A 27,091-nucleotide genomic window follows, 5' to 3' on the forward strand; every position below is an offset into this window, starting at 1 on the left:
TCCCGGCGCCGGGGGCTGCGGAGGTGCCTGCGGGAGCCGGGCACGCGGGGCGCGGCAGCGGCTGGGACGCGGCGCTGGGAGGGTCGGGAGGCCGCCGCTCGGGAGCCACCTGCGCGGGCACCACCCGGGCGAGCCGTGGTGCCTCGTTTTTTTCGTCTTGAAAACCGGTCGGCTGGGCTGCCTGATCCTTACGGTCGTTCTGTAAGGTTCTAGCGTCGTGGGCTCGTCGCCGGTTCCTTTGCTCCAGCGGTGTCCTAAAGTCCCCTGCGTTCTGCGTGGTGGTTTCCTGCATCGAAGCCTGAGATGAGCCGGGGGGCACAGCGCGCGGGTGGCGGGTGGCGGGTGGCGGGCGGTGGGCCGCGAGCGCTGCACGGCTCCCGCCCCCGCCCCCCACCACGCCGCCCGGCCTCTTCCAGTAGGGACAGCCGTTCTTTCCCGAAGGACGTGATGTGTGGGGACTCGGAAACTGGACATCCCAGGTTTACAGGCTTCGTTTTAGGGGACGTCGTGAACCTTTCGTCTGGTGGCAAGGCCTTGTCTTTGCCTGAAATGCACCCCCCTTGCCCCAAGCCCCCGGTCGCGCGTGTGCTCACCTGTCCCGATCATGGGCCCCTCCCACGACCCTCTGCTCCTTCTCCCCTCCCTGGTGGTGTGACACCGGGAGATTTGCGGCCCGAGACTAACAGAGTCCAGACCGTTAGGTAAAAGTGCCCTCGAAGAAATTGGTGAAGATGCGTACGATTTGAGGATGGAAAGTTGGTGCTTTTCTGGAACTTAACTCACCGATTGTGCCTTTTATATTCTTTTAAGATATATTTTTATTTTACTTGGGCCAAGTGGGTGACAGTTAAACTTAAAATTTTTAGCAGGAGCAAAGCAAAACGCGTTTGTTTTGGGGGGGAGCCTAATGCCTGTTTTAATTTCTGATTTTCCTTTTCTGAAAAAGTTGTGACAAACGAAATGAGTTTGTCAAATTCCGACTGAAACGGTGTCTTTTAAGTGTGACGTTACACTTTGAGAATGGTGCCCTTAAAAAAACTTCGCAGAGATAATTTTGCTGGTTGAACGGAATCGGGAGTTTTTTGCAGTTTTAAATCCCTACTTTAAAATTTTGAACGTACCTGGAAGTTTTGCGTGGCAAGTTATCTTTTTTTGGTGAGATTTCTTTGCGGTAATCACTCGGGAATTTTTTGGTCCGCGTAGGTGTTGGGAGCTTTTTCCTGTGACCCACACAAGCTTTGGCCGGGTAATCGGTCCGCGCGAACACTCTTAGAAGTCTCCTTTCTGTCGCAGAGTGGGGACGGTGTCTGTCGAACTGTATTCCTTGCACACAGTCCGTGGTGTAGGAAACGGCATCGCTTCCGACTAGTGGTTGTGCAGCGAGAAGAACCGAGCTTGTCGTGTCCAGACTCAACCAGCACGAAGAAGGTGCCGAGAGGAGGTCACTGAGGACCGGTAATTTGCAGGAGGCCGTCGTGCGCGGAGGCTTGGGTTCGAGAGCTCCAGGGCGGTAACCTTTATGCGTTGAGATTTGTGGCTCGTGCCGTTTGCCCTGGTCCGGGCTGTACCTGGCAGCGCCTCCGTGACCCTGCACTTGTGCGTCTTTGATTGAGGTGGATGGAGGCCGGGGCCTCGCCTCACTTGCGTGAGAAGGTTCGGGGCTAAACACTCGAGTGAGTACGGGGGAGAGAGGCTTTCGCCTTCCATTTCGCTTTTTTTTTTTTTTTTTTTTTTACGTTTTATTTATTTTTGAGACAGAGAGAGACAGAGCATGAACGGGGCAGGGGCAGAGAGACAGGGAGACACAGAATGGGACACAGGCTCCAGGCCCCGAGCCATCAGCCCAGAGCCCGACGCGGGGCTCGAACTCACGGACTGTGAGATCGTGACCTGAGCTGAAGTCGGACGCTTTAACCGACTGAGCCACCCAGGCTTTTTTTAAAGATTATCTTTAGGTAGTCTTCACACCCGCTGAGGGGCTTGAACTCCAAACCTCGAGATCAGGAGTAGCCTGCTGCGCCGAGTAAGCCAGCCAGGCGCCCGTCTTGGTTTTTCAAACTAGTCGTGCGCGGGACTCGAGTCACCGCCCCTGAAGAAAGTATTGTACTGTGTAAAACGCAGCGGCTTTTTCTTTTCAAAGCATGGGGTTCTGCTCGCGCACCGGCCGGGCCAGTGCGGCGCCTTCAGGGATTTCTCAGCTCCCGGGAGCAGGAGTAGAGCTGGGCTCGAAAGGAAATTGGCAGTTCTCCTGCTGGTGACAGGATGCGGGAGTGACAGTCACTGCTCCTTCCCCTGCAGCAAGCTGACGTCTTGCAGGGAAGCCGTCACCCCCTGCGGTGGAATTGGCGAACTTTAGGCCCAGATGAGCGGGAGTCAAAGAAGTAAAACCCAGGGGGAGTTGCCAGAGGAAGGGAGAAGAGACGGGATCGTGAGCTTGCGCCTGCAAAGCTTGATGCTCTAGGCAGTGTCTGCTGTGCGGAAGCTGTTGGGTATTTGTCACGTTTCCGCCTGTGGTGTTTGGTCACCACGGCCCAGTGCCCGGGCCCTACAGCCCCTCTTGCACGACCTCACTGGACGGATGCCTTTGGCAGATGTCACGCGACATCACGGTCGTTGGCTGGCCCGTCTCCTCAAGCTCGAAGGCCGGCCGGCCCCACACACGCCCCTCGTGGAGGACCCGGTCTGCGGTGACGACAGCTATCAGACATCGAACGCCGGTCACGTTCCTGAGACTGCGCCGAGCTCCCTGGGTCCGCGAGTCCAGTCTCCACACCGCCCTTGTTCTTCCCGGTTTCGGATGCAGAAGCCAAGGCACGGGGAGGAGGGGGGCACCGACCTTGGTCAGCAGCCACCATGACCGCAGCCAGGGTTTGAAGCCAGGCCGACTGGGCTGCTTCGGTGACCATTAGTGGTGGTGCCGATGGCAGTCCTCGTGTGGGGTGTGGCTGCCAGCCTCGGGATTGCTCCTCCTAGAGCTCGGGGGAGAGCTCTCTGGCAGGAATTGTAGGGAATTGCTCCTGAAAGCAAATGAAAACGAGATGCCTTTAAAGGAAGCGCCTGTCAACATGTCGGAAGCTTAGTAACCTGGGTTAAAAAACGGCCATTGAAGAATAGATGTCACAGAGATGACACGCTGGTCAGTGACTGAAGCACCTGCGCACCCAGCCAACGATGTGGTCATTTTGCCTGCCAGGTCACCTCGACGGGATTGGAGCTGCCTTCTTGCAGGGAAGGTTTGGGTCTTGCTGCCTTTGCCTGTTGCTTTTCTAGACAGACGGGGGGAGGGCTGGAGGGGGGCTTTGTGATGAACTGTTATCTGGTTTTATGTGTAGCTTTTTTCATCATGGGCGATTTTATAGGTTTTCTTAACATTTATTTTTTGAGAGACAGCATGAGCAGGGGAGGGGCAGAGAGAGAGGGAGACACAGAATCCGAAGCAGGCTCCAGGCTCCAGGCTCCGAGCTGTCAGCACAGAGCCCGACGCGGGGCTCGAACTCACGGACCGCGAGATCATGACCTGAGCTGAAGTCGGGAGCTTAACTCACTGAGCCACCCAGTGCCCCTCACGTGTCTTGCCTTTTTACTTGATGATTTTGTTTTAATCCATGATCTGGTCTGTGGTCTTGAATTGGACGTTAATCTTTTTCTGAAAAAATAATATGAAAAAATACTAAAAGGTTTATCTTTAACTCAAGTCTGGGAAGTTACATAAATCTTGTGGGTATTTGGGTGGTGTGGTAGGGCCTTTCTAAAGGTGTTTATGTAGGGGCGCCTGGGTGGCGCAGTCGGTTAAGCGTCCGACTTCAGCCAGGTCACGATCTCGCGGTCCGTGAGTTCGAGCCCCGCGTCGGGCTCTGGGCTGATGGCTCGGAGCCCGGAGCCTGTTTCCGATTCTGTGTCTCCCTCTCTCTCTGCCCCTCCCCCGTTCATGCTCTGTCTCTCTCTGTCCCAAAAATAAATAAAAAACGTTGAAAAAAATTTTAAAGGTGTTTATGTAGATATATTGTGAGAGAGAAAGAAACCTTTAAGTTGGGGAAGGGAAACAAAAATTAAGGGCACTAGGACATCAGTATAAGATGTTAGTGTGTTTTGTTGAATAGAAGATACATCTGATTTCAAAGATGTTAACATGTGGTAAACTGCTGCCTGGAGTCAGTGAAACCCAGTATTTGTGAATGCACAACGTTTCAGTCATATTCATTATTTTTAGAGTATTGTGGGTTTTGTTTTTCCTATGTGTAGAAAATGAGCATGAAGTACATCTATGTCATTGAGAAAGGCCTTCAGGAAAGCATCTTCTGGGAGAAAGCCATCAAACAAGAGAACGATCTAGTAACATTCTTGCTGTTTAATTTAGTAGAGAGCTTCGTGGGGAGATCTGCTATTAGGAAATCAGACATGTGTGGTTTTCTTAAAATTAAGGCGTTTAATATGAGTACAGCTACATTGTAATGCTTCTTAAATCAGGCTGCATGTTCAGGAAGCTGCACTGATCTTAGTTACAATCAGATGTAAGTATATAAGATTTACAGTAATATGAAATCATATGCCTCGATTTCTTTATTCCTTGATTTTAAAAGTCTTGTTTTGATGAGTTCTGGGTTTAGTTCACGTCTGCCATTTATCAGGGGTGAAGGCACTTTCTGAACCTCAGCTCCCTTATCTAGAAATTACAGGAGAAGGTTTTTGTCAAAGTCAAACGGTGTGCAGTGCTTTTGTTACCTGTAAAGTGTTGCTTGAATGTTAAGTACGACTGTTAATGAACTCTCATTTATTTTAAGGTCTTTGCGTTGGTTGTAGCTAAATTTAGACATAAAATAATAGCAGTTTCTTGTTTTTTCCTGACCTCTCCCCCATCTGTTCATTCACCCTGGATCCCTTCGGTTGGGTCTAACCTGGGTTTTTCCATTATTATTCAGTCCTCCTTTCTTGATCGTATATATATATTTTTTAAGTTGATTTATTTATTCTGAGAGAGAGAGCACAGGCAGGGGAGGGGCAGAGAGAGGGGGATATAGGATCTGAAGCAGGCTCTGTGCTGACAGCAGAGAGCCTGACGGGCTCGAAGTCACGAACCGCAAGATCATGATCTGAGACGAAGTCAGATGCTTAACCGACTGAGCCACCCAGGCATATTTCTTGTTTATATTCTGTGTCCCTTGCTGAGGTTTCTTGCCCAACTTAGGATATGCTTTCTGTTTCCTGTCTACCTTCACACCCTACCAATCCTTATCACATTCCACTTTCTTTATGAATTACAGCTCAACCACTTTTTTTTTTGTAGAATTTATTTTTTATTTAGTGAGAGAGAACGAGCATGAGCAGGGGAGGGGCAGAGAGAGAGGGAGAGAGAGAGAATCCCGAGCTGGGTCTGCACTGTCAGTGCAGACCCCAACAACGGGCTCGAACTCACAAACTGCGAGAACATGACCTGAGCTGAAATCAAGAGTCAGACACTTAAGTGACTGAGCCGTCCAGGTGCCCACCTGCTCAGCCGCCCTAACACCTGGTATTCTGTCTTAGGATGTGACCTTTCTTTTTACTTAGCATATAGTGGTGTTTGGCATTTAGCAGTGTCCTCTTGTTCTCCAGTTTTATCATGTGTTAGGCTTGTCTCTCCAACTTGTGACTCGGTATGGAAAGGCGTTGGTACAAATCCCTTTTCAGCCCTCCTACTAGCTTTGTGTTAACTTGACTGGTTGCTTACCTTCTTTGTGGCTTTTCATCTGTAAAACAGAGGTAGTATACCCTGTGGCCATTACAATTTGTTAGGAAGATTCCACATAAATGCGGGGAAAGCTCTGGCAAACAAGCACACAGTAACTAATAACTGTGGAAACGTTCTCGTACGAGACACTCCTGCGAAGGAGAGTAAGTTGCTCCATATTGCCCCAGGGAGCCCCTGTAAGAAGGGGAAGGGTGTTGGAGGGCTGGCTTTGGGCTGTCTTCATCTGACACTTGACCAGTGCCCTGGAGGGCTGCTTCTGCTGCTGGATATTGGCGTAGAGAAACCCACTTCCTGCCTCGAGAAGCCCTGTGTTGAGACAGACTAGCCCTCACACCATCCTGAGAGCAGAGCCGGGACGGGGATGGGGACGTGCCGGAAGTGCCCAGTGGTCCTTGGGTGGGGAGTGACGGGGAAGAAGTCGGGGGGGGGGGGGGGGGGGGGGAGGGGCGGGAAGGCGGTGGAGAGGAGATTGGAGAGAGCCTGGTGCATTCTGGGAAACCTGAGCGCTTGTCCGGGGGCCGAATGGGAGGGCCAAAGAGTGCTGGATAGCAGCCTCAAGCACCATGCTGAGAGCTTGGAATTGTATTTTGAAGTGATCATGAACACAAGCCTTTAAGACTGTAAGCTGAAGAGTGACGTCAGCTTTACCTTTTTCAGGAAGGTCACTCTGGCCTTGGGAGAATGGTTGGTGATGGGGTAAGAAGGGAGGCCAGTAGGAAGTTGCTGCGATAACGAAGGCTGGAAACGCGGGCTTACTCTAAATCAGAGGTCTGCAAATTTGTTTTCTGTAAAGGGCCAAAAAGTAAATATTTCGGACTTTGCAGGCCCGTCTGCTCCTGCTGCAACCACCGAGCCCAGTCTGTCCGCCTGTGTAGCTGGAAAGTAACTGCAGACCCCACAGAACAAAGGGGTGAGGCGGTGGGCCCACATCTCTGTTAAAGCAGCGGAGGCTGGACTCCATGGGAACCTCAGGCTGTAGTTTGTCAGCCTCTGTGCTAACATCAGTGGTCCTCAGTCTTTGGTCCCAGGGAGACCAGAGAGCTTTTCTTTGTGTGGGTTTATGTGTCAGTACTTACCAAATTTGAATTAAAACAGAAGAACTTAAAATACTTATTTCACTTTAAAATAATAATGATCTATTGCATGTGAGCATAACATTTTAATGAAAAACAACTTTCTTAAAAGAAACAAGATTTAGTGAGAAGGGTGGCATTGTTTTACACTTTGTAAACCCTCTAAGTATAGGGGTTAAAACAGGACTGCTGGATTTTCAGATTCTCTGCTTCTGTGTTCAATCTGTTGAAATTGTCTTATGAAAATACATGAAGAAAATTTGGCCTCACACTTGTAATTAGAAAAGGAGAGAATGACTTAATAGCCTTTCCATGTAATTCTGGATATTCTCTAATACTATGGCAAAACTGGACATGTGATGATTTCTTCAAGTTCAGTTGTGCTTTGGAACCTGAAACCGTACCATTGAACTTGTATTTCCTATTACATTAAAATCCCTTACTTCTGCCTTGTACTTTGAATGGCTCTCTCACTCCGTGTGTGATTTGGTAACATCATGTCTTGGTCGTTTGGACCAGTTATACCAAATACTGGTACACTGGCTTATTCAGACCTTCAAAATGTCAATACATTTCATTATAAAAGATCAAGGAAAATCACATTTCTTAATGTCACAACTTATCTCCTTAGAAAAGTCTTGAAGCGGGAAGCTGTCAAAGTAAGAGTAATAGGTATGTTTTCCAAAATTCAAATTCCCTCTTGAAAATGTGAATATTCACATTGGCAGCAAATGCTGTCGGTTCTCTGTGAAATGAGAGGCTCCCTTTGTTCATTTTCAGGAGACTTTTCTGAAAAACCATAGTTGGTGAGTTGTTCTTTCAGATAAACATGGCGTTCCGTCAAATAAGTGCCTAGTTCGGCCTGCAACACAGTCAACCATGCATGCGCTTCTCGAGACGGCCACTGTGCTTGGAGATGCAGCAGATGTGGTTTTTGCGCAGTGCCCACTTCACCACAGAGAATAGCGAGAGGACTCCTACCAGAGGGTTGGGGTTGGGTAAAATCAGTTTGATCAAGGTTGTTCCCAAGTGGGACTAGCTTGCTGGCTCTCACGTGCGTGTGTGAGCCAAGCGGCTCGCTCCGCACAGCGTGGCACCGCAGCCGTGATGCGCATGGAGGCCCCGACAGTTTTAGTCACCGTGGCTTTGGTTCATCCACGCGGATGTCGGCACGCTGTTACGAAAACAGTTCTGTGCTCGGGGACCCCTGGGATCCACAGACACGCCTCGAGAACTGCTGCTTTAAAGTGAGGTGTTAGCAGCACGAACGGCGGGGCAGGTGTCGAGAACTGCCCTTGCTCATCTTCCCTGGATTTTATTGTTTTTGTCTCAGAATGCAAAAGCGGAACATTCATTTTTTAAAGAAAATCAAATGATATGGATGTGTAAAGAGTAAAAGTGAAGTTTCCTCCTACTCTGCGCCGCTGTCCAGGAATCCTCCCCAGAGGTAACTACCCTTAACAGTGTGTGTGTGTTTTTAGACCATTTCCGATGCCTTTATCTATTATTTTCTACTTTAAAACTTAGTTTACGTATAGGCAGTTTTTCGTTTTGTTTTGTACAAAATGCGGATCCTGTCATAAATATTGTTTTGCGGTTTTTTGGCTGTCACTAGTGTGCAATTTAAGGTCTTACGCTGACCCAGCTCGTGCTGAGCCGTGTATGTGCTTGAGCTCATTTGACCCTTGCAGCAGCCCCTTGAGATCTAAGTGCTACTGTTGCCTTCATTTTATAAATGAGAAAATTGACTCTCGGGGAAGTTGGTTCGCTTTGCCCCAGGTCCCAGAGCTGGTGGGTGCTAGAGTCAGGATTCAGAGCCCATACTCGGTATTTTTAACCAAGCTGCCTGGTTGTATAGCTCTGTTTGGTCCCTTCTGATGACTGCACCCCATTTCGTCACACAGATTCTCTTGTTTATCGAACTAGTCTCATTGGTGGTTTCCGTGTTCGCTCTTTAGTACTAAAGATTCGGCAGCACATTGTCTGGGCCCCCACCTGCCTGGGCGAGCATTTCCGTGGCTGGATTCCTAGGAACGGACACACTGGGGAAGGCTCCTTGTTTACGTTTTGAGGCCGCCAAAGTACTCTCCGAAAGATGCCATCTTATACCTCCCCCCAAACTTCTCCTTCTTTCATGCTGAGAACATCAGTCTTTGTAATGTCAGCTATTTTTTAAAAAATGTGTTTTAGAGAGTGTGCGGATGCATATGTGAGCGGGAGAGAGGGAGACAGAGAAAGAGAAGCTCAGGCAGGCTCCGTGCCCGGTGCGAGCCCGAAGCTCGACTCAACCCCATAACCATGACATCGTGACCTGAGCCAAAATCAAGAGTCGGATACTGAACCAAATGAGCCACCCAGGCGTCCCTAATGTTAGCTATTTTAATGGCAAATCTAATTTGCATCTCCTTACCAGTTATGCAATTAAGATTTTTTTTTATAATGTTTTATTTTTGAGAGCATGAGTTCGGGGGGGCAGGGGGGGGCGCGCAGAAGATCCAGAGAGGGCTCTGAGCTGACAATAGCGAGACTAGAACTTACGAACTGTGAGATGACCTGAGCCAAAGCCACCCAGGCAGTTGAGATTTAGGTTGGGGTTAGGGTTAGGGTTGCAATTGAGATTTTTTTTACTGATGATTTCTGTTTCTCCTGTGAGTCATTAGATCACATCATTCATCCATGTTTCTACTGAGGTCTTTGAAAATCAATTTTTTTAAGTTTTTTTTTTTTTTAATGTTTATTTTTGAGAGAGACAGAGCATGAGCCGGGCAGGGGCAGAGAGGGAGGGAGACACAGAATCAGAAGCAGGTTCCAGGCTCTGAGCTGTCAGCACACAGCCCGACCCGGGGCTCGAACTCATGGATTGTGAGATCATAACCTGAGCCGAAGTCAGACGCCCAACTGACGAGCCACCCAGGCTGCATGAAAATCAATTTTTAAAAGCTCTTTATACACTATGAATATTAATCTCTAAATATTTATTGTAAACATTGATTTTTTTAATGTTTAAAATTTTGTTTATCCATTTTGAGAGAGAAAGTGCAAGCAGGGGAGGAGCAGAGAGAGAGAGAGAGAGGGAGAGAGAATCTCAAGCAGGCTCCACGCTGTCAGTGCAGAGCCAGACACAGGGCTCATACCCATGAACCACGAGATGATCTGAGCTGAAACTAAGAGCTGGATGCTTAACCAGTCAGGCCACCCAGATGCCCCAAACCTTGAATTTTAATTCTTCTGTCCCCCCAGTTCGTATACGTTCTACCTCGAGTTCATTTAAGGATGCTGAACGTGTGTCTTTTAGAAGGGGGATTTTTTTTTGCTGTTGGAAATTAAAGTCAGATCCGTGTGTGGGTCAGTCTTGGTTTAGGAGAGGAATGGTAAGTGGGACAGGAAGAGTGGCTCATAAATTGAACTTGAATAGAAGCTGGAGTCCAGAGCCCAGAGGCAGGAACAACCTTGAAAACAGAAATCCCGGTAAGGTTTTTGGACTTGCTCAGAGCGTGGGACAGAGTTCAGTCTATTTCATCTACACCTTCGTCGATCAGAAAACCACAACTAGGGGCGCCCGGGTGGCTCAGTCCGTTAAGCATCCTGCTCCTGATTTCTGCTTCAGTCATAACCTCACGGTTCGCGGGATCAGGCCCAGCTTCCGGCTCTTGCTGGGTTGGGTGTGGAGGTGCCTGAGATTCTTTTTCTCTCTGCCCCTCCCCTGTGCTCTCTCAAAATAAACATTTGAAAAATAAATAAAAGGAGTAAGGAAAAGAATTAAAGTAGTGATGAGGTTTTACTTTTGCTTTACATTTCTAGAAAGATTATCCCCACACTCATACTTTGGAGGGCAGTGTGGCACGTACATCTGTTAAACTCAAAGCTGGGTTGCGACCCCCATGATTCTACTTGTGGGAGTCCCACAGGAGCGTGCCAGCACTGCGGGACCAGCTGTTTATAGAATTGTGCATGGCAGTGGTCAAACATCCGGAAAAACTGAAATGCCCCAAAGTAGTGAAGGGATTAAAAGCATTCTGGTACACCCATATTGTGGATTAAAGGGGTCTGTGCCCGTTGGAAAGCGGTCTGTGACCCAGGAGATTAAAAACAGCCACCGGCAGAACAGCGCTGCCCTATAAAAATGGAGTGTGGTTGTAAATAACCTGGGTGTGGACCTTGCCACCCCACCGTTCAGAGTGGGTGCCTGCGGAGAGTGAGGGTTTGGATCGGCACTGAAGAAGGATGTCTGTTTTTATGCTGGACGCTTCTGTACGGTTGTGTTTCGCACCAAGGAAGGATGCCTTGTGTTTTGTAACGATAGAACAGGAAAAGACTAGCTTTCTACGAACTGAACACAGGAGAGTTTCCCTTGCTGCTGCTTGTGATTGGGGCTGCCTCTGGCTGTTTGCAAACTCCCTAAACATTGTTGCTAGCTTTTCATTTTCTCCTAGTATCTCCATAGACAAGACATAGCCATAAAAGTATACCCGTTAAAAAGCAGGAGTTTCCTTAATTAGATTTAAAACAAAGCAAAATGATAACTCAGCGAATAATCATTGAAAGGGGGGGCTTCAGTGTCTTATGTGCATCAGTGCATTTATAATCATACCTAACTTCATAAATTGTCAGGGGCTACATCCGGCTTTGTTTCTGTGGGGTAACTATGTAGCTGCACGTTCTAAAGAAGTGTCATGATGTCATGATTTTTTTGGTACACCTTTCGTACAGGAGAAATATTTTAATTCTTCAGACTAAACTGTTTGCCACCTCACATTTTGATAAACTCTAAGTGGCTTTTAAACAAGATAATAATCTAGCTGTATGTTATTAACATGATACATTAATAATACTCTTGTTTTCAATACTTGATCTTATTCCAGATTTTTTTAAGAAGTAAAAGTTACAGTTCAAGTTGAAGTTCTTTTTTGTAACTCTCAGTTCCATTTCTTTTTTTTTTTTTATTTTTTTTTTAATGTTTGTTTATTTTTGACAGAGAGAGAGGGAGACTGAGCATGAGTGGGGGAGGAGCCGTGAGAGAGAGGGAGGCACAGAATCCGATGCAGGCTCCAGGCTCTGAGCTGTGAGCGCAGAACCCGACACGGGGCTCAAACTCACGAACCGTGAGATCGTGATCTGAGCCAAAGTCGGATGCTCAGCCAACTGAGCCACCCAGGCGCCCCTCTCAGTTCCATTTCTAACCCCTCCTCTCTGCTGCCTGGTGAACCAGGGAGACCCCAGCCCAGCCTGTCCCAGAGGAGTTGCCAAAGGTTCTCGGTCTTGTCCCGGAAGGAAAGAATTCAAGGACAGACTGCGCAGACGACACCAGTGGGAAAATCGATGATGAAAAGGGGTGCACTGTCCCCGTGACAGGCAGCAGCTCCAGGGAGAGACGGGGGGCTCTGTGCCTTGGGGCTTGGGCTTCTAACTTTTATGCACAGTTGTTAACCAGGGGGAGAAATATTCATCACTGGGGACTGTGGTTCCTTGGAAACAGGTTCATGCCTTTTCCTCCTTGTTTGGTCAGGGGTCCGGTCATGGCACCCACCGTCTTGGGCCTGTCTGATTTGGTCCAGCTTCTTGTGGAACCTTCCAGGACAGGCCTCCCACCTTCCCGTTGCTGGGCTCCAGGTACCCTGTTAGAACCTAACTAACTGCCTAGTCTCCTGCCCTCACCAGCGGCAGCTTCTGCCACGACACGACGTATAGACTGTCCCTGCTCACCTTCTTCAACTTCTCTTCAGGCAGATGAATGTGTCCGCTTTGCCCCAACTGCTGCTGCTGTCTCTCTGCCTCTCACACCTTAATGATCTCAGGGAGTGTTTAGAAGTCACATCTCTTGGTTTTGACTTTACGGTACCAAAGGTCTGTCCCTTGCTGAAGTCACCGGAAAAGTCAGATAGTCTTGATAGGAGTCATAGTTACCAGAAACGTTCTTACTCTGCTTTGCCAGAGCCCCGGTTAAGTTCAGGGATGTAATCAATTTCAATAGGCAATTCAAGAGAACGAGAACATTCCCTTTCCCATCCTGTTCACTTCATGCTCACTGAGGAACCACGGAGCTCGGTAGGATTGTGTGCTCTTTAAAGTGCCGTTGGGGGAAGGTGTGTGCATAGGTAAAATAGCAGTCCTATAAACTGTTGCTTTAGGAATCCACCCACAGTTACCTTTGGGTTGCTGGCCGTGAGGGCCGGCTGGAGAGGGTTCACACCACCGCCTCGAGAACTGGCTCTGAGTCGGGGTGGGGGGGGGGATCTTTTCATTTCATTTGATCCTACAGAAAAATACAGAACATTTGGGCTAATGTGGATTTGGGCTTTTTTGTTTTTGAGGTCTAGGCATTTTTTTTTTTTTAATTGAAATCTGTATTAGATTCCTGTGTTCTGTCCTGTTGATGTTTCTTTAATCCCATCACCTGTTTGAGTTCTCTATAGTTAAGAATCTGTTTCTTGGTTTGCCTCTCTCTATTTCTGGTTCTTAAACTCTGTCTGAGTGAGATTATATGATATTTGTCTTTCTGACTGACTTCACCTAGCATTATACTCTCTAGCTCTATGCAGGTTGTTGCACATGGCAAGATTTCATTTTTTTTTATGCTGAATAATATTCCCTTGTGTACATACACCACATTATCCATTCATCTGTTGGTGGGTGCTTGGGCTGTTTCCATAATTTGGTTATTATAAATAATGCTGCAATAAACGTAGGGGTGCATATATCCCTTTGAATTAGTGTGGGTTTTTTTGTTTTATTTTGTTTTGTTTTTGCATTTTGGGTTTAAACATCCAGTGATGTGATTGCTAGATTGTAGGGTATTTCTATTTAAAAAAAATTTTTTTTTAAGTTTATTTATTTTGAGAGAGAGCAAGCAGGGAAGGGGCAAAGAGAGAGGGAGAAAGAGAATCCCAAGCAAGCTCCATGCTGTCAGCACAGAGCCCCATGCAGGGTTCAATCCCACAAATTGTGAGATCATGACCTGGGCTGAAACCAAGAGTACGATGCTCAATGGACTGAGCCACCCAGATGCCCCCCCCCTCCCGTTATAATGTTCCCCAGTTTTTAATTGGATTGTTTGTTTTTTTGGGTGTTGAGTTGTATAAGTTCTCTATTTTGGGTACAAACTCCTTATCAGATATATCGTCTGTAATTTTTTAAGTTTATTTTGAGAGACAGAGATAGCATGCACACACGTATGATAAGGGCAGAGAGTGGGAATCCCAAGCAGGCTCTGCACAGGGCTCCTGGGTGGCTCAGACTCTTGATTTTGGCTCAGGCCACGATCTCACAGTTCATGAGATTGAGCCCAAAAACCTTTTATTTTGATGTAATCCCAGCAGGGTTTTTTTTTTTTTTCCTTTGTTTTCCCTTGCCTCAGGAGACACATCTGGATAAATACCACTACTGATCATGTCACAGACATTACTGCCTGTGCTGTCTTCTAGGATTTTTATGGTTTCAGTTTTTCGCATTCAGGCCTTTAATCCATTTTGACTTTATTTTTGTGTGGTGTAAGAAAATGGTCCACTTTCGTTCTTTGCCGTGTAGCTGCCTGTTTTCCCAACACCATTTGTTGAAGAGACTGTCTTTTTCCCACTGCGTATTCATTCCTCCTCTGTCGAGGATTAATTGACCATATAATTGTGGGTTTGTGTCTGGGTTTTCTGTTCTGTTCCATTGATCTATGTGTCTGTTTTTATGCCAGTACCATACTGTTTCGATTACTGCCTCTTTGTAATTTAACTTGAAGTCTGGGACTGTGATCCCTCCAGTTTTGTCTTTCAAGGTCTCTTTGGCTATATTCAGGGTCTTCTCTGGTACACATTTTAGGGCTGTTTGCTCTAGCTCTGAAAAATGCTGTTGGTGTTTTGGTAGGAATTGCACTGAACATGTAGATTGCTTGGGGTAGTGTAGACATTTTATCAGTGTTTGATTGTCCAACCCATGAGCATGGAATGTCTTTCCATTTCTTTGTGCTGTCTTTGATTTCTTTCATCAGTGTTTTACAGTTTTCAGAGTACAGCCTTTCACCTTATTAGATTTATTCCTAGGTATCTTATTGTTTTTGATGCAATTGTAAATGGGACTGTTTTCTTAATTTCTCTTTCTGCTGCTTCATTATTAGTGTGTATGGGGCTGCAACAGATTCTGTACCTTGACTTTTGTAGCCTGTGACTTTACTGAACCCATTTATCAGTTGTAGTTTTTTGGTGGATTCTTTAGGATTTTCTATATATAGTGTTACCCTGTCATCTGCAAAGAGTGACAGTTTTACTTCATTCTTACTAGTTTGGATGCCTTTTATTTCTTTATGTTGTCCGATTGCTGTGCCTAGGACTTCAGTAAGCACCCTGTTGAATAAAAGTGGTGAGAGTGGACCTTCTTGAGAGAGCTGGATTTTTTTCTTAACTGTGGTAAGCTGTACATAGTTGAATATTGATCGTTTTTACCGTTTGTAAGCATACAGTTCTGTGGCGTCGATTACGTCCACAGTGTGGTGTGACCATCACTGCCGTCTGTACCCAAAACTTTTCAATTGTCCCAAAGAAAAACTGTGTCCATATTAAATAACAGTTCCCCCCTTTCTCCTTCCCCCAGCCCCCAATAACCTCTACTCTGCTTTCTGTTTCTGTGAAAATTCATATGCCTCTTGTAGGGACCCCATGTAAGTGGAATCATACAACACTTGTTCGTCTGTATCTGGTTTATTTCACTATGCATAATGTTTTTAATTTGTTAAGGTCTATCTGCCTTGTAGCACTTATCAGAATTTTTTTTTAAGTCTTTATTTTTCTAGGGTGGTTTTAGGGTCACTGTAACGTTAAGGGGAAGCCACAAAGATTTTCCATATAACCCCCTGCTCTCCCCGTCCCCCACACGCTCCCCCATTATCAACACCCCCCACCAGATGGTGCATTTGTTACAATGAAAGAACGAGAACACTGACACGTTATTGCCCCAAGTCCCATTATCAACCTGCTCTGCGTTACAGTTCTGTCTTGGTGTCACACGTTGTGTGGGTTTGGGCAAATATATAATGGTACACGTCCATCATTATGGTATCACACAGTCATTTCTCAGCCCAACAAATCTGTGTTCTGCCTGCTCATCTCTGCTCACCCCTGGCAACCACTGATCTTTTGACTGTCTCCATGGTTTTACCTTTTCCAGGATCTCGTATACTTAGGATCCCATAGTGTGCAGCCTTTTCATGCTGGCTCCTTGCACTTCATTACACGTATTTAAGGTTCTTTAATGCCTTTCAGGACTGGATGGTTCATTTCATTTTAGGACTGAACAGTATTCCATGGTCTGCATGGACCAGTTTATCCGTTCAACGACTAAAGAACATCTTGGTTGTTTCCATGTGTTAACAATTATGAATAAAGTTGCTGTAAACATTTACGTGCAGGTTTTTGTGTGGACGTAAGTTCTCACCTCCTTTGGGTAAGTACCACAGAGCACAACTGCTGAATCGTATGGGAAGAGAATGTTGGGTTTTCTAAGAAAGACCAGACTTTCAGGCAAAGCGCCTGCACCATTGTGCGTCCCCACCGCAGCAAAGGAGACTTCCTGTGACTCGCCAGCCTCGCCAGCATCTCGTCCGCGATTTCCACTTCTGCCCCTCTAATAGGTGTGTATGTAGCGGGGTCCTGTTGTCATTTGCATTTCCCTGAGGAGGTGATGGGGAGCATCTTTTCCGGTGCATCTTTGCCGTCTGGAGATCTTGTGTTAGGGTTTTTGCCCATTTTGTGATTGGGTTTTCTTATTGTCGGTTTGAAGAGTTCTTGTATTTTGGATAGCAGTCCTTTATCCGCTGTGTCTTTTGCCAGTCTTTTCTACTGGTACGTGGCTGGTCTTCTCATTCTCTTGAATATATCAGAATTTTATTCCATTAAAAAAAATTTTTTTTAATGTTTATTTTTGAGAGGGAGAGAGACAGAGCATGAGTGGGGGAGGGGCCGAAAGAGAGGGAGACACAGAATCCAAAGCAGGCTCCAGGCTCTGCGCTGTCAGCACAGAGCCCGACGCGGGGCTCGAACTCACAGACCGCGAGACCATGACTGAGCCGAAGTCAGACACTCAACCAAGCGGCTGAGCCACCCAGGTGCCCCAAATTTTATTCCATTTTATGGTAGAGTTAAATGTGGATTTTTTGAAGTAGGAAATCATACATTTCTAATCTATCGTTTTAATCATTGAATGCACTCTTAAAATGTTTATTCTCAAAGAATAAATACGTTCCTGAAAAGCTACTTAGAAATTGAATTTATATGCACTGAACGAACTTACTGGTCAAAAATAACTTACACTTTTTCTAAAATCACAAACTGGGGATGAGTAATTATTGTTTGCTTATTTAAAGTTTGATAAAACTTTGACTTGTGGGGCTCCTGGGTGGCTCAGTCAGTTAAGCATCTGACTCTTGATTTTGGCTCAGGTCACGACCTCAGGGTTCTTGGGGTCACCCTGTGTCGGGCTCAGTGCTGATGGTGCAGATTCTGCTTGGGATTCTCTCTGCCCGTCCCCCGCGTGCACGTGCGTGCGCGCGCGCTCTCTCTCTCTCTCTCTCTCTGTCTCTGTCTCTCAAAATACATAAGCTTAAAAAAAAACAACTTTGACTTGTTTTATCACTTACCTGGTAAACTCACTTATTTGATAATCTTGCCTATTTGGGGATTTCTCTGAGAAACACCTGTGAGTTTTTTCCGCATGTATTTAAGTCTAACTGAACTGTTTATTTGGTATAAGGAACAGTCTCAAGGCTGTGTGTGTTCCTAACAGATAGTAATAAAAAATCACATATAAGAGGGTGTCTGGCTGCCTCTGTTGGTGGAGCACGTGACTCTTGATCTCAGGGTTGTGAGTTCAAGCCCCACGTGGGGCATAGAGCTTACTTTACCGGGGGGGAGAAAAGATGGCATATAAGGAGAGAAATGATAGCAGCCTGTTTTTCTAATACGACAGACTAGATTAGGTCATTTCCCAAGTTTAGAGAGAGAGTCTTCCCCTTTTGGGACCAATTTCTCAGATGAGTGGCCCCTTTCACATATACGACAAAAATGCTCGTCACTGTCCTCTTGCCAGTGTGAGTCTGAAATACCAAGGACCGGTTGTGCGGTCGCCTGTCTGGGTGGGTGTGCAGCAGGAGGGCAGTTTGGCTGATGCACAGCGAGTGACCAGGGTTAGCGGGTGAACTCTCAGCTCCTCCTCTTGCTTCTTGGTGCATCCATTCTGCAGGTGTGCACCCATGCTTCAGATGCGCCGTGGGCGGAAGCACTGCTCTGCGGCCCACGTGGTCCTGAGACGTAGCAAGGAAGTTGTCAAAGTGCTTCCCTGGGCAATGGAACCTTGGGCTGTGGTGTGAAGGACAGATAGATGACAGGGTTGGGGGGTGGGAGGAGCTGTCCTGGCAGAGTAGAGAGCCTGGAGGAGGGCTTGAAACAGCAAGAATTATAACCAGTTTGAGAAACTAAGGCCTCGGTCATCAGACCATAGAAGGCAAAGGGGAGAACAGAACGAGGATTGTGATCTTTATCGTAAGGGCAGTGAGAATCATCGTAGGGGCAAGATGTTCGGTTGGAGAGTGCGTAGCCTTAATTTTCTTCTAAACAGTCTAGTACGTGCTTTGATGATTGTGCCAGGGTGCTGTTGCTGGTCTTGGCTCAGACTTCTGCTGTGGCAGAACTTAATTACCAGCACTTAATTACTCAGAGTCACTAGGTAGGCGATACAGCATAGAGCGTCCCTGGAAATTGTTCAGGTTACTTAACGTGTCTACAGAAAAGGGTAATGTATGCTGTCAGATAGCCTTTGGGATAAAAACTTGTCATTTTTTAGGATGGGGTGGAGGAGGTAGCATGGAATACTCGTATGAGTCAGATTCTCCTTGAAGAGTTTGGTTAAATCTCTGCTGGGCTTTGACGACAGAAGTGAAAGGTGGTTTCCTAAGTCTTGAAGTCTACCGGAATTGATCTGACAAGACTTTTAATTGGGGAATGATGTGCACACACTGAATTTCCTGATCTCCTGCTGCCTTCACCTACTAGGTGAAGTGTCGGTATTTCTAGGTGTCAGTATTTCATTCTTTGTTTGGCTGAATGACACTCCACTGGGTGAATATGGACCACATTTTGTTTTTGAGTTCATTTCATGAATAGTTTGGATTATTTCCAGTATTTGGCTGAATTTAAATAATGTTGCTATGAATATTCTTGAAAAAGTTTTCACGTAGACCTGTGTTTCCAGTTTTGTCAGCCATGATACCTAAGAGTTGGATCGCCGGTCGTGTGCTAACTTTACGTTGACCTTTTTGAGGAGACGCCAAACTGTTTTGCGAAGTGGTTGCATCATGTTACAATCCCAGTAGCAGTGTTATGGGGGTTTCAGTTTGTCTACATCCTCCCCAACAGTTCTTGTTTTTGTTTTTACTTGAGCCATCCTTCTGTATGGGTGCCGTGCTATCCCATTGTGCTTCTGTTTCCCTAGCGACAGGTGATATGGAGCATCTTTTCCTGTGCTTATTCGACATTTGTGTATTCTCTTTGGGGAAAAAAAGTCTGTTCAAGCCCTTTGCCCATTTTTTAGTTGGTTTTGTTTTTTGTTTTTTGTTTTTTATCTATTGGGTTATTTATATATTCCAGAGACTAGAGTCTTACCTGATACATGATTTGCAAATATTTCCTCTCATTCTGTGCATTGTCTTTTCACTGTCAGTGCCCTTAGATGCACAAGAATTCTTAATTTAGATGATGTCCAATTTATCTGGGTTTTTTTTTTCTTTTGTCTGCAGTGCTTTTGGTACCTTCTAAGAAACCATTGCCTAATCGAGATCATGAAAATGTGCTCCTGTGTTCTGAGAGTTGTATAGATTTAGTTCTTATATTTAGGTCTTTGGCCCATTTTGCATTAATTTGGTATATGGTGTTAGATATGGGTCCAATGTCTTAATTTTGCATGTGGATATTGAGTTGTCTCCATACAGAAAATACTGGGTTTTTTCCCCACCTTGAGTTGTCTTGGCACCTGTGTTGAAAATGAATTGGCCATAGATGTGAGGGTATCTTTCTAGACTCTGAATTCTATTCCCTTGGTCTATATGTCTGTCTTTATGCCAGTACCGCACTGTCTTAATTATTGTCCTTTTCAGTGTGTTTTGAGATCAAGAAGTGTGAGCCCTTCAACTTTGTTCTTTTTAAAAATTGTTTTGGCTGTTCTGGGACCCTTGCAGTGCCATATGCATTTTAAGATTTAGCTTGTCAGTTTCCGCTGGGGGCGGGGGCATGGGGGAGACTGCTGGGAGTTTCTAGGGGTGTTGCCTGGGTTCTGTAGATCCATCTGAAGAATACTACCGTCTTCACGCTCAGTCTTCTAATCCATGAATGAAATCTTAACAGTTTTTAGGTTTTCTTTAATTTCTTTGAACAATATTTTGCAGTTTGTAGCTTGTAAATCTTGCAATTCTTTAAGTTTATTCCTAAGTACCTTATTACTTTTGATGATACTATAAAGTGAATCATTTCCTTACTTCATTTTTTGACTGTTCATTGCTAGAATAGAGAAGTACCGTCGATCTCTGTTTTTGTATCCCCTACCCCTGCTGCACTGATACTTATTTATCAGCTGATTTATTTATCCGTTTATCAGCTCTGATAGTTTTGTGTAGATTCCTTAGTACTTTCTATGGACAAGATAATGTCTCCTGGGAGCAGAGGAAGCTTGACTTTATTCCTCTTTAATCTGGATGCCTTCTGTTTTCCTTGCCTAATTACCCTGGCTGGAGACTTCAGGAGAAAGCTTACTGGAAAGGTCAGCGCGAACACCTTTGTCTTGTTCCTGCTCTTATGGGGGGAAGCATCCACATTTTCACCATTGAGTATGATGTTAGCTGTGGATTTTTTTTTTTTTTTTTTTTTTTTTGTAGGTGTTCTTTATCAAGTTGAAGAAGGTCCCTTCTATTCTTAGTGTGTTGAGTGCTTTTATTATGATCAGGTCTTGGATTATCCTTGTCAAATGCTTTGCGCAGGAGATAAACGTGCAGTTTTTGTCTGTTAATTCTATTAAAATGGTGTATCCATGTTGGTTCATTTTCATAAGGTAAAATCATCCTCGTGTTCCTAAGATACGGTTTACTTTTCCTGTTATTAAAATAGTATTTATTGTAGGAGTAGAGAAATTGAATTTCAGTTGTCCCTTCTGATTTCTCCAGTTTAGATAACTTGCCACAAACTTTTGTAGCGATTGACTAGAAAATGATACTCAGATTTTTCTGTTTTGTCACATTTTATCCAGTCTGCTCATACTTGGGAGAAACTTAATTTGGGGTGCTCTTAAGATTATAGTGTCTCTAGTTTAGAACCTTACTATATCTCTTACAGGGGGGTTTCCATTTTTTATATTCCCTGCCAGTTCGTGTCTGCTTTCTGAAAGAAAACTTTTGCCTTTGGTGACTGCTTTAAAAAGACATAGCCAGAATTGTAACATTCATTCACGTCTGCCCGTAAGAGATTTTCCATTCTTTAGTGTAAACACGGAAGGTTTCAGAGTGCTCTTTGTCTTTGGAGAGTAGATGGTGCTCCTCAGTCTGAATATACAGTAAAGTGTTCTTCAGGATTTTTGAGTGTGATTTTCAAAAGGCCTCTTTGTCCTAGGGCTTAACGTTCTTACTGTCGGAGTTCCTACAGTGTGAATGCACACCACCCACTCAGACCAGTGCTCCAGAGGGCGGGAGCTAAACGATGTGGCCAGTGCCCCAGATACCCCTCTTCTGAGTTCATAGATGGGGCAGAGAATGGGTTTGGTAACGGTGACAAAGGACCTGGTGGGTTGAAACAGGTGAACTTGCCGAGTGGTGGAAGCAGACACTCCTCAGAGTGAGCTCCAGAGAGAATCAGGAGAGGCAGTGAGGACAGAGCACTGTCCAGCTTTGCTTTAAGGGGACAGAAATCGCAGCAGTGGCCGGTGTGGAGTGTGGAGGTCAGCTTTTTTTTTTTTTTTTTTTAATATGATAGACTACAGCATTTCTGTTTGAAATTAGGACTAATCTGTTAGAGGAGAGAAAACTGATGGTGCTCCAGAGAGCGGGAATATTGTCGTCGGAGCAGAGTCCTCGAGGAGACTAGGTGGGACGGACCCTCTCTTGATGGCGGGACAATCTGCTCTGGGCACTTGTGGGTTTTATTTATTTATTTTTTTATGTTTATTTTTGAGAGAGAGAGAGAGAGAGAGAGAGAGAGAGAGAGAGACAAAGTGTGAGTGGGGGAGGGGCAGAGAGAGAGGGAGACACAGAAGCCGAAGCAGGCTCCAGGGTCTGAGCTGTCAGCCCAGAGCCCGACATGGGGCTCGAACCCACGGACCGCGAGATCATGACCTGAGCCAAAGTTGGCCGTTCAACCCACTGAGCCACCCAGTTGTCCCTGGACACTTGGGTTTCTAAGACGAATAAGCAGAATCCTCAGCAGAGAGGGAAGCTGGGGCATGGGACCAGGTGTGGAGAGGTGGTCGCCAGGTGGTCGGGGGCCCGTGGAGGTCTGTCCATGTGAGCGGCACGCGGGGGCCTGCCAGCACTGGACCCACGGATGAGGATCCGGGAGAAGGTGGACACCTGTCACCGGGACGCAGGGGAGACACGGTGCAGTTGGCTGCACGCAGGGTCCCAGGCGCCAGGGAGCGCAGCCCGCTCAGGAGAGCACTTCGTGGGTACCTCGGGCGCTCCTACCCCTGGAGGGACTTAACGTTATGGATTAGATTCACCTGGCTTTGAACTTGATATAAATAGGATCCGACGGTAAGCACTCCTTAGTATTTTCTTCCTGAGACTAATCCACTTTGCTAGGTGTAGCTGTAATCCGTGCGCTGTCATTGCCACGGGAGGCACCGCGGGAGCGCTCCGCCGTGGAGGCGTCTTGCTGCGTTACTGGATGTCTGAATTGCCTGTTCTGTGAAGGTGCCGCTGGTAGGGCCGTGGTGACAGCGCAGACTGTGTGGTGCCGGCGGCCGTGTGCCTGGAGCGGGGTCTCTGGGTCGCGGGACGGCGGCTGCCTGGCTTTGGTGGACGGCGCCCAGCAGTCTTCCAAGGGCTTGTGCGCTTTCTGTCCCGCACGCGGCCCGTGAGAGTTCCCGTCGTTCCCGTCTTTGTGACACTTGGAGCAGCGGTTTGGTGTGTGTGTAAATGGTTTTCACCCGTCTTCCCGATGGGCGAAGGGGACGAGCGCCGCTTGAGATGCTTCCCGGCCCAGGACCAGCTTTGGTGACATCTTAAGGAAGGCAGATGCTTGCCTTTAATGGTGACCACTTCCCGGGACTGTGTTTCACACGGTCCTGCTCACGAGGGGGTACCAGGACGGGGACAGTGGTCTCTGGAGGAGCGTGCGCAACTCTGGGTCTCCCCTGCATCGTGCTCGCTGGCCGGGAGGTGGTGGTGGAATAATCCTCTACGTCTTTAACCACCGGGAGAGAGGAGAGAAAAAACTGGACCGCTGCGAACTGTACCTCCCTTCCAATCGCTGTGGTTTCGTTTTCTGTGACAGTGACTCAGCAGTTTTGGGTGGTGAGTTCTGAGTAAACGTGCTTAATTTGGGGAGCACGCAAGCCGTGATAGCTGGGTGTTGATAGGGTTTGAGGCACGGTGCTGATGTTATTCGTGCCTTTGGGAAGACCCTCCGTCCGCTCTGTGGACACAGCTCCGGGCCGCGGAGGAAGGGGGCGGGCCGCTGGGGGGCCGTCTCAGTCATTCAGCCTGAGGCGATAGACTAGGGCAGCGGCAGGAAAGCTTGACAGAAGTAGAGGAAATGACGTGTTCATCCTTGCTGGTGTCTTGAAAAACTTGAAAGTTCGGGAAAGTGCAAGAATCCTCTAGCAAACCCCTGTATACTCGCGCGCACCCCCGACTCCACCGCTAGAGCCGTCTTTCCCGGCCCGTCCGCTGGACCCCGGGGCCTGACGCCGTGTCACCCCTGGCTCACTCTTACCTCCTCGTCTCTCTCAGCCCCCGTTCTCACTCCTGCCAGAACCCAGACCTGGTCTAACCCTCTGCCTGCGCCGCGTAGCTGCAGAGGCGCCCCTGGACGGGCTTGTTCAGAGTCCTTTCCTCCACTCGGATGTCAGGGGCGGGGACATTGCCTGTGCTGTGTCCCCGGGGCAGTGCATGGCTTACGGTAGTCACTCAGCAGGTTTGCTGGTTTTTAGAAACAAGCTGCTGACCTCAGATCTCACGCGGGCACCGGCACAGAGACGGTCCCGCGTTCTGTAGTGTGGCCTCACGCCCGAGAACGCTTCCTTCACGCGCCCCGCACCTCACCCGCACCCCCTCCCCTTCGCCCTCAGCACATGAATCTTCTCCCACACCTCGTGGAAGAAAGAGCTGTGGTCTGACGAGACCGCCTCTAGAGCCCAGGTCCACCCTGCCTCCTGTGCCGCGCGCTCCCGACCCCACCCGTCGGCTCCCCCTGCTTCCCGGCGCCCTGGCTCCCCCTGTGCTGCGCCAGGCGCCGGGGCACGTGAACGAGGCTTCGCTTCCCCGTCTTCTAAAACTTCGTTGTATGTTTTCCCTCTGGGCCCTCTCCCCGCGCCGCATTTCTTGTTCCTGCTTCTTCCTTGTGTCACCACAATGTTTGTTATCTCACATTCAGTGCCTCTTTCCTCGTCACCTGCCGCGAAGTATCCTTAGCAGCCCCCGAATAACGTCTTCCCTGCTGACTTTTGACTTCCTGGCTTTGAAGAGGGAGTCCTGACGTCCGACGGTACCTGACGATGGTGCTTTTTCACTAGCATCACCTTCCACCCACGTGCACTCCCCCACCTCCCCTGGGGAAGAAAAAAAGGAGAGAGTTGAGGGAATTCTCTTACAAGTTTTGGTTCCCTCAGGATCAGGCAAATACCGTTCATTGCTGAATTAAAGTATATGTGCGTTTTCTCTTTCGTACCGATTTCATTTTTCCTAGAGCTGACGATTGCCTAATTTTTTCACATGCTTGCTTCTCTGTCTTCAGTGCAGTTTAAGCAGGCGTGGTCAGACACACAGCAGTGACGTTCCCAAACACGGCGCGGGTGGCCGCTAGCCCTTCTCTTCCCAGGACGTCTCCTGGCCAGCCTCCTCCAGCCGGGACTGCTGCTCTCCAGGGTCCTTGACTCCTACCTCGGCACTGTCCTCACCATTGTGGGCATGTCAGTTCCCCCCATCTTCTTTGCCCTTGGTTTATTCCCATTTCGCCAAACATCTTCCAGTGGTTTTCTGAGAAAGGCGTTTTTGCTCTTTGCGTGTTTGAAAACATCTTTACTCCTCCCTGAAACCCGATTGAACGTTTGACTGGGTGTAGAATTATGGGTTGAAAGTTACGTTTTCTCAGAATTTTGAGGGTGGTTGGTATTCCATCCACCATTTTCCTGTCTGGTTCCTCTTGTCTGTGATCTGTTTTCTCTGGGAATTTTAGAGTTTCCCTTTTATCCTGGGTGTTTTAGTTTTCAGTGTGAGGCACCTTGGGCCAGGGGTTTTTTCAGGCTTGGCGCTCACCAGACCTTGTCAGGAGACTCTTGCCTTCGTCCTTTGATTTTTTTTTTTTTTTTTTTCTTTCACTCCCTTCTCTCTGTCGTCTTTCCGGAGCTTAACTGGCTAATGGGCCACCTAACCTGATCCTGTGATGGTGATTGTCCTTCTCTTTGTCTTCGTGCTCCAGGCTTGGGAAGAGGTGTTGAGCTTTAAAATTGTTATTAGCGTTTGAATTTCAAAACACACTTGCTGGTTTTCCTTTCTCGAGGTAGCACGCAGCTCATCCTCTAGGGACCCTGCCGGACGTAGGGGCACCCTGCCGCCCCCCGATTAGTGGCTGGGGCTGCCAGTGTGGGTGAGCTGCATACAGCATCCAGCGCCCACTTCTCTCCATCACGGGGGTGACGGGAGCCCTGCTTCATAGGTGTGGGAGGTTCACTGGCTAAATGCAGGGCTGTGCTCAGTTAGAATACCACCTGGCACCTCGCAGGCACTCAGCTGACATTGGTGATGTCACTCCCGTTAGCAGGCATTAACTGTCAACTCCCCGAGGACGTAAAGTGTCGTTTCCTTGAGGTTTTGTTGGTTTTGTTGAAGCGCTGTGCCCCTTTCCCCCAGCCCCCTTGTTTTGGCCGCTTTCTCCCCTGTCTGCAGGTCCTGAGCTGTCGGTTCATGTTTAATCTGGAGCCGCTTGCAGAGCCAGCAGCTAGTCCTGTGCGAGGTGGGCTTTCCAGCTGGAGGGCTTCCTGGGGCCGATCTTTCTCTCAGGCCCTGCGGGCGTTTGAAGCTTCAGGACGTTTGTCCCTTGATTTGTCACTTTGGAGAGGAGGCCCAGGGAGGGTGGGGACTTCACTCCTGGCAGCTAGCGTTTGGAGATCAGGAAGGGGGCGGGAGTCGCCACCTGACGGGATGGGCACAAGCTTGGGGACCCAGCAGTTCAGTACAAGACCTTCTGCCATCTCTGTGCCCAGTTTCCGGTGTGGAGCCTGGCTGAGGCCCTCAGCACATTGGGACCTTGGCCTCCTGTGCACACTTAGACCATCCCCACCAAAGTGTAAGAGACTCTTCAATACAGAGAACAAACTGAGCGTTGCTAGAAAGGTGTTGGCTGGGTGGGGGATGGGCTAAATGGGTGATGGGCATTGAGGAGGGCACTTGTTGGGATGAGCACTGGGCGCCATATGTAAGTGATGAATCACTAAATTCTACTGAGACCATTATTACACTACATGTTCACTAACTTGGATCTAAAAAAAAAAAAAAGACCGTCGGGGCGCTTGGGTGGCTCAGTCGGTTAAGCGTCCCACTTCGGCTCGGGTCGTGATCTCACGGTTCATGAGTTGGAGCCCCGCGGCAGGCTCTGTGCTGACAGCTTGGAGTCTAGAGCCTGCTTCCGATCCTGTGTCTCCCTCTCTCTCTGCCTCTCCCCCTGCTTGCGCTCTGTCTCTCTCCCTCTCTGGAAAAAAAAGGAAAAGAAAAAAAAAAAGACTGTCACCACCACGCCTGCCACCACCCCTCGCCATCATGTGTCTGTCAGAGCCTGCTCACCACCATTGCCTTGTGGACGGACGCCTTTCCAGTTCCTCTCTGGCCCCTTAGTGGCAGCGGGAGAGATGTAAGCGTGTTGCAGACAGAGTCTGAGGTGGGCCCTTCGGGGCTGCGAAGCATGTGTCATAGTTTCCGAGTTTGATCTAAACATCTACTAAGTAAGTTCTGCATCAGCCCGATGACCCCCTCCTGGCAAAGTGCCTCCGTGCGGACTGTGCCAGTGCGCGGGGTCCTTGCCGCGGCCGTGTGGAGCCGCGGTGCCGCAGAGGTGGCCAGCAG

The 27,091-nt window shown here is 47.8% G+C and overlaps 1 protein-coding gene across 2 annotated transcripts in view; it reads left to right on the forward strand.

Annotated features, from left to right (window-relative positions):
* Positions 1–27,091, forward strand: part of PPP2R2D (protein phosphatase 2 regulatory subunit Bdelta) — a 55,842-nt gene that overhangs the window by 464 nt on the left and 28,287 nt on the right. The window lies entirely within an intron of this gene.

The sequence above is a fragment of the Panthera tigris genome, chromosome D2 (genome assembly GCF_018350195.1).
Source record: "Panthera tigris isolate Pti1 chromosome D2, P.tigris_Pti1_mat1.1, whole genome shotgun sequence".
In the NCBI taxonomy this organism is placed as follows: Eukaryota; Metazoa; Chordata; class Mammalia; order Carnivora; family Felidae; genus Panthera; species Panthera tigris.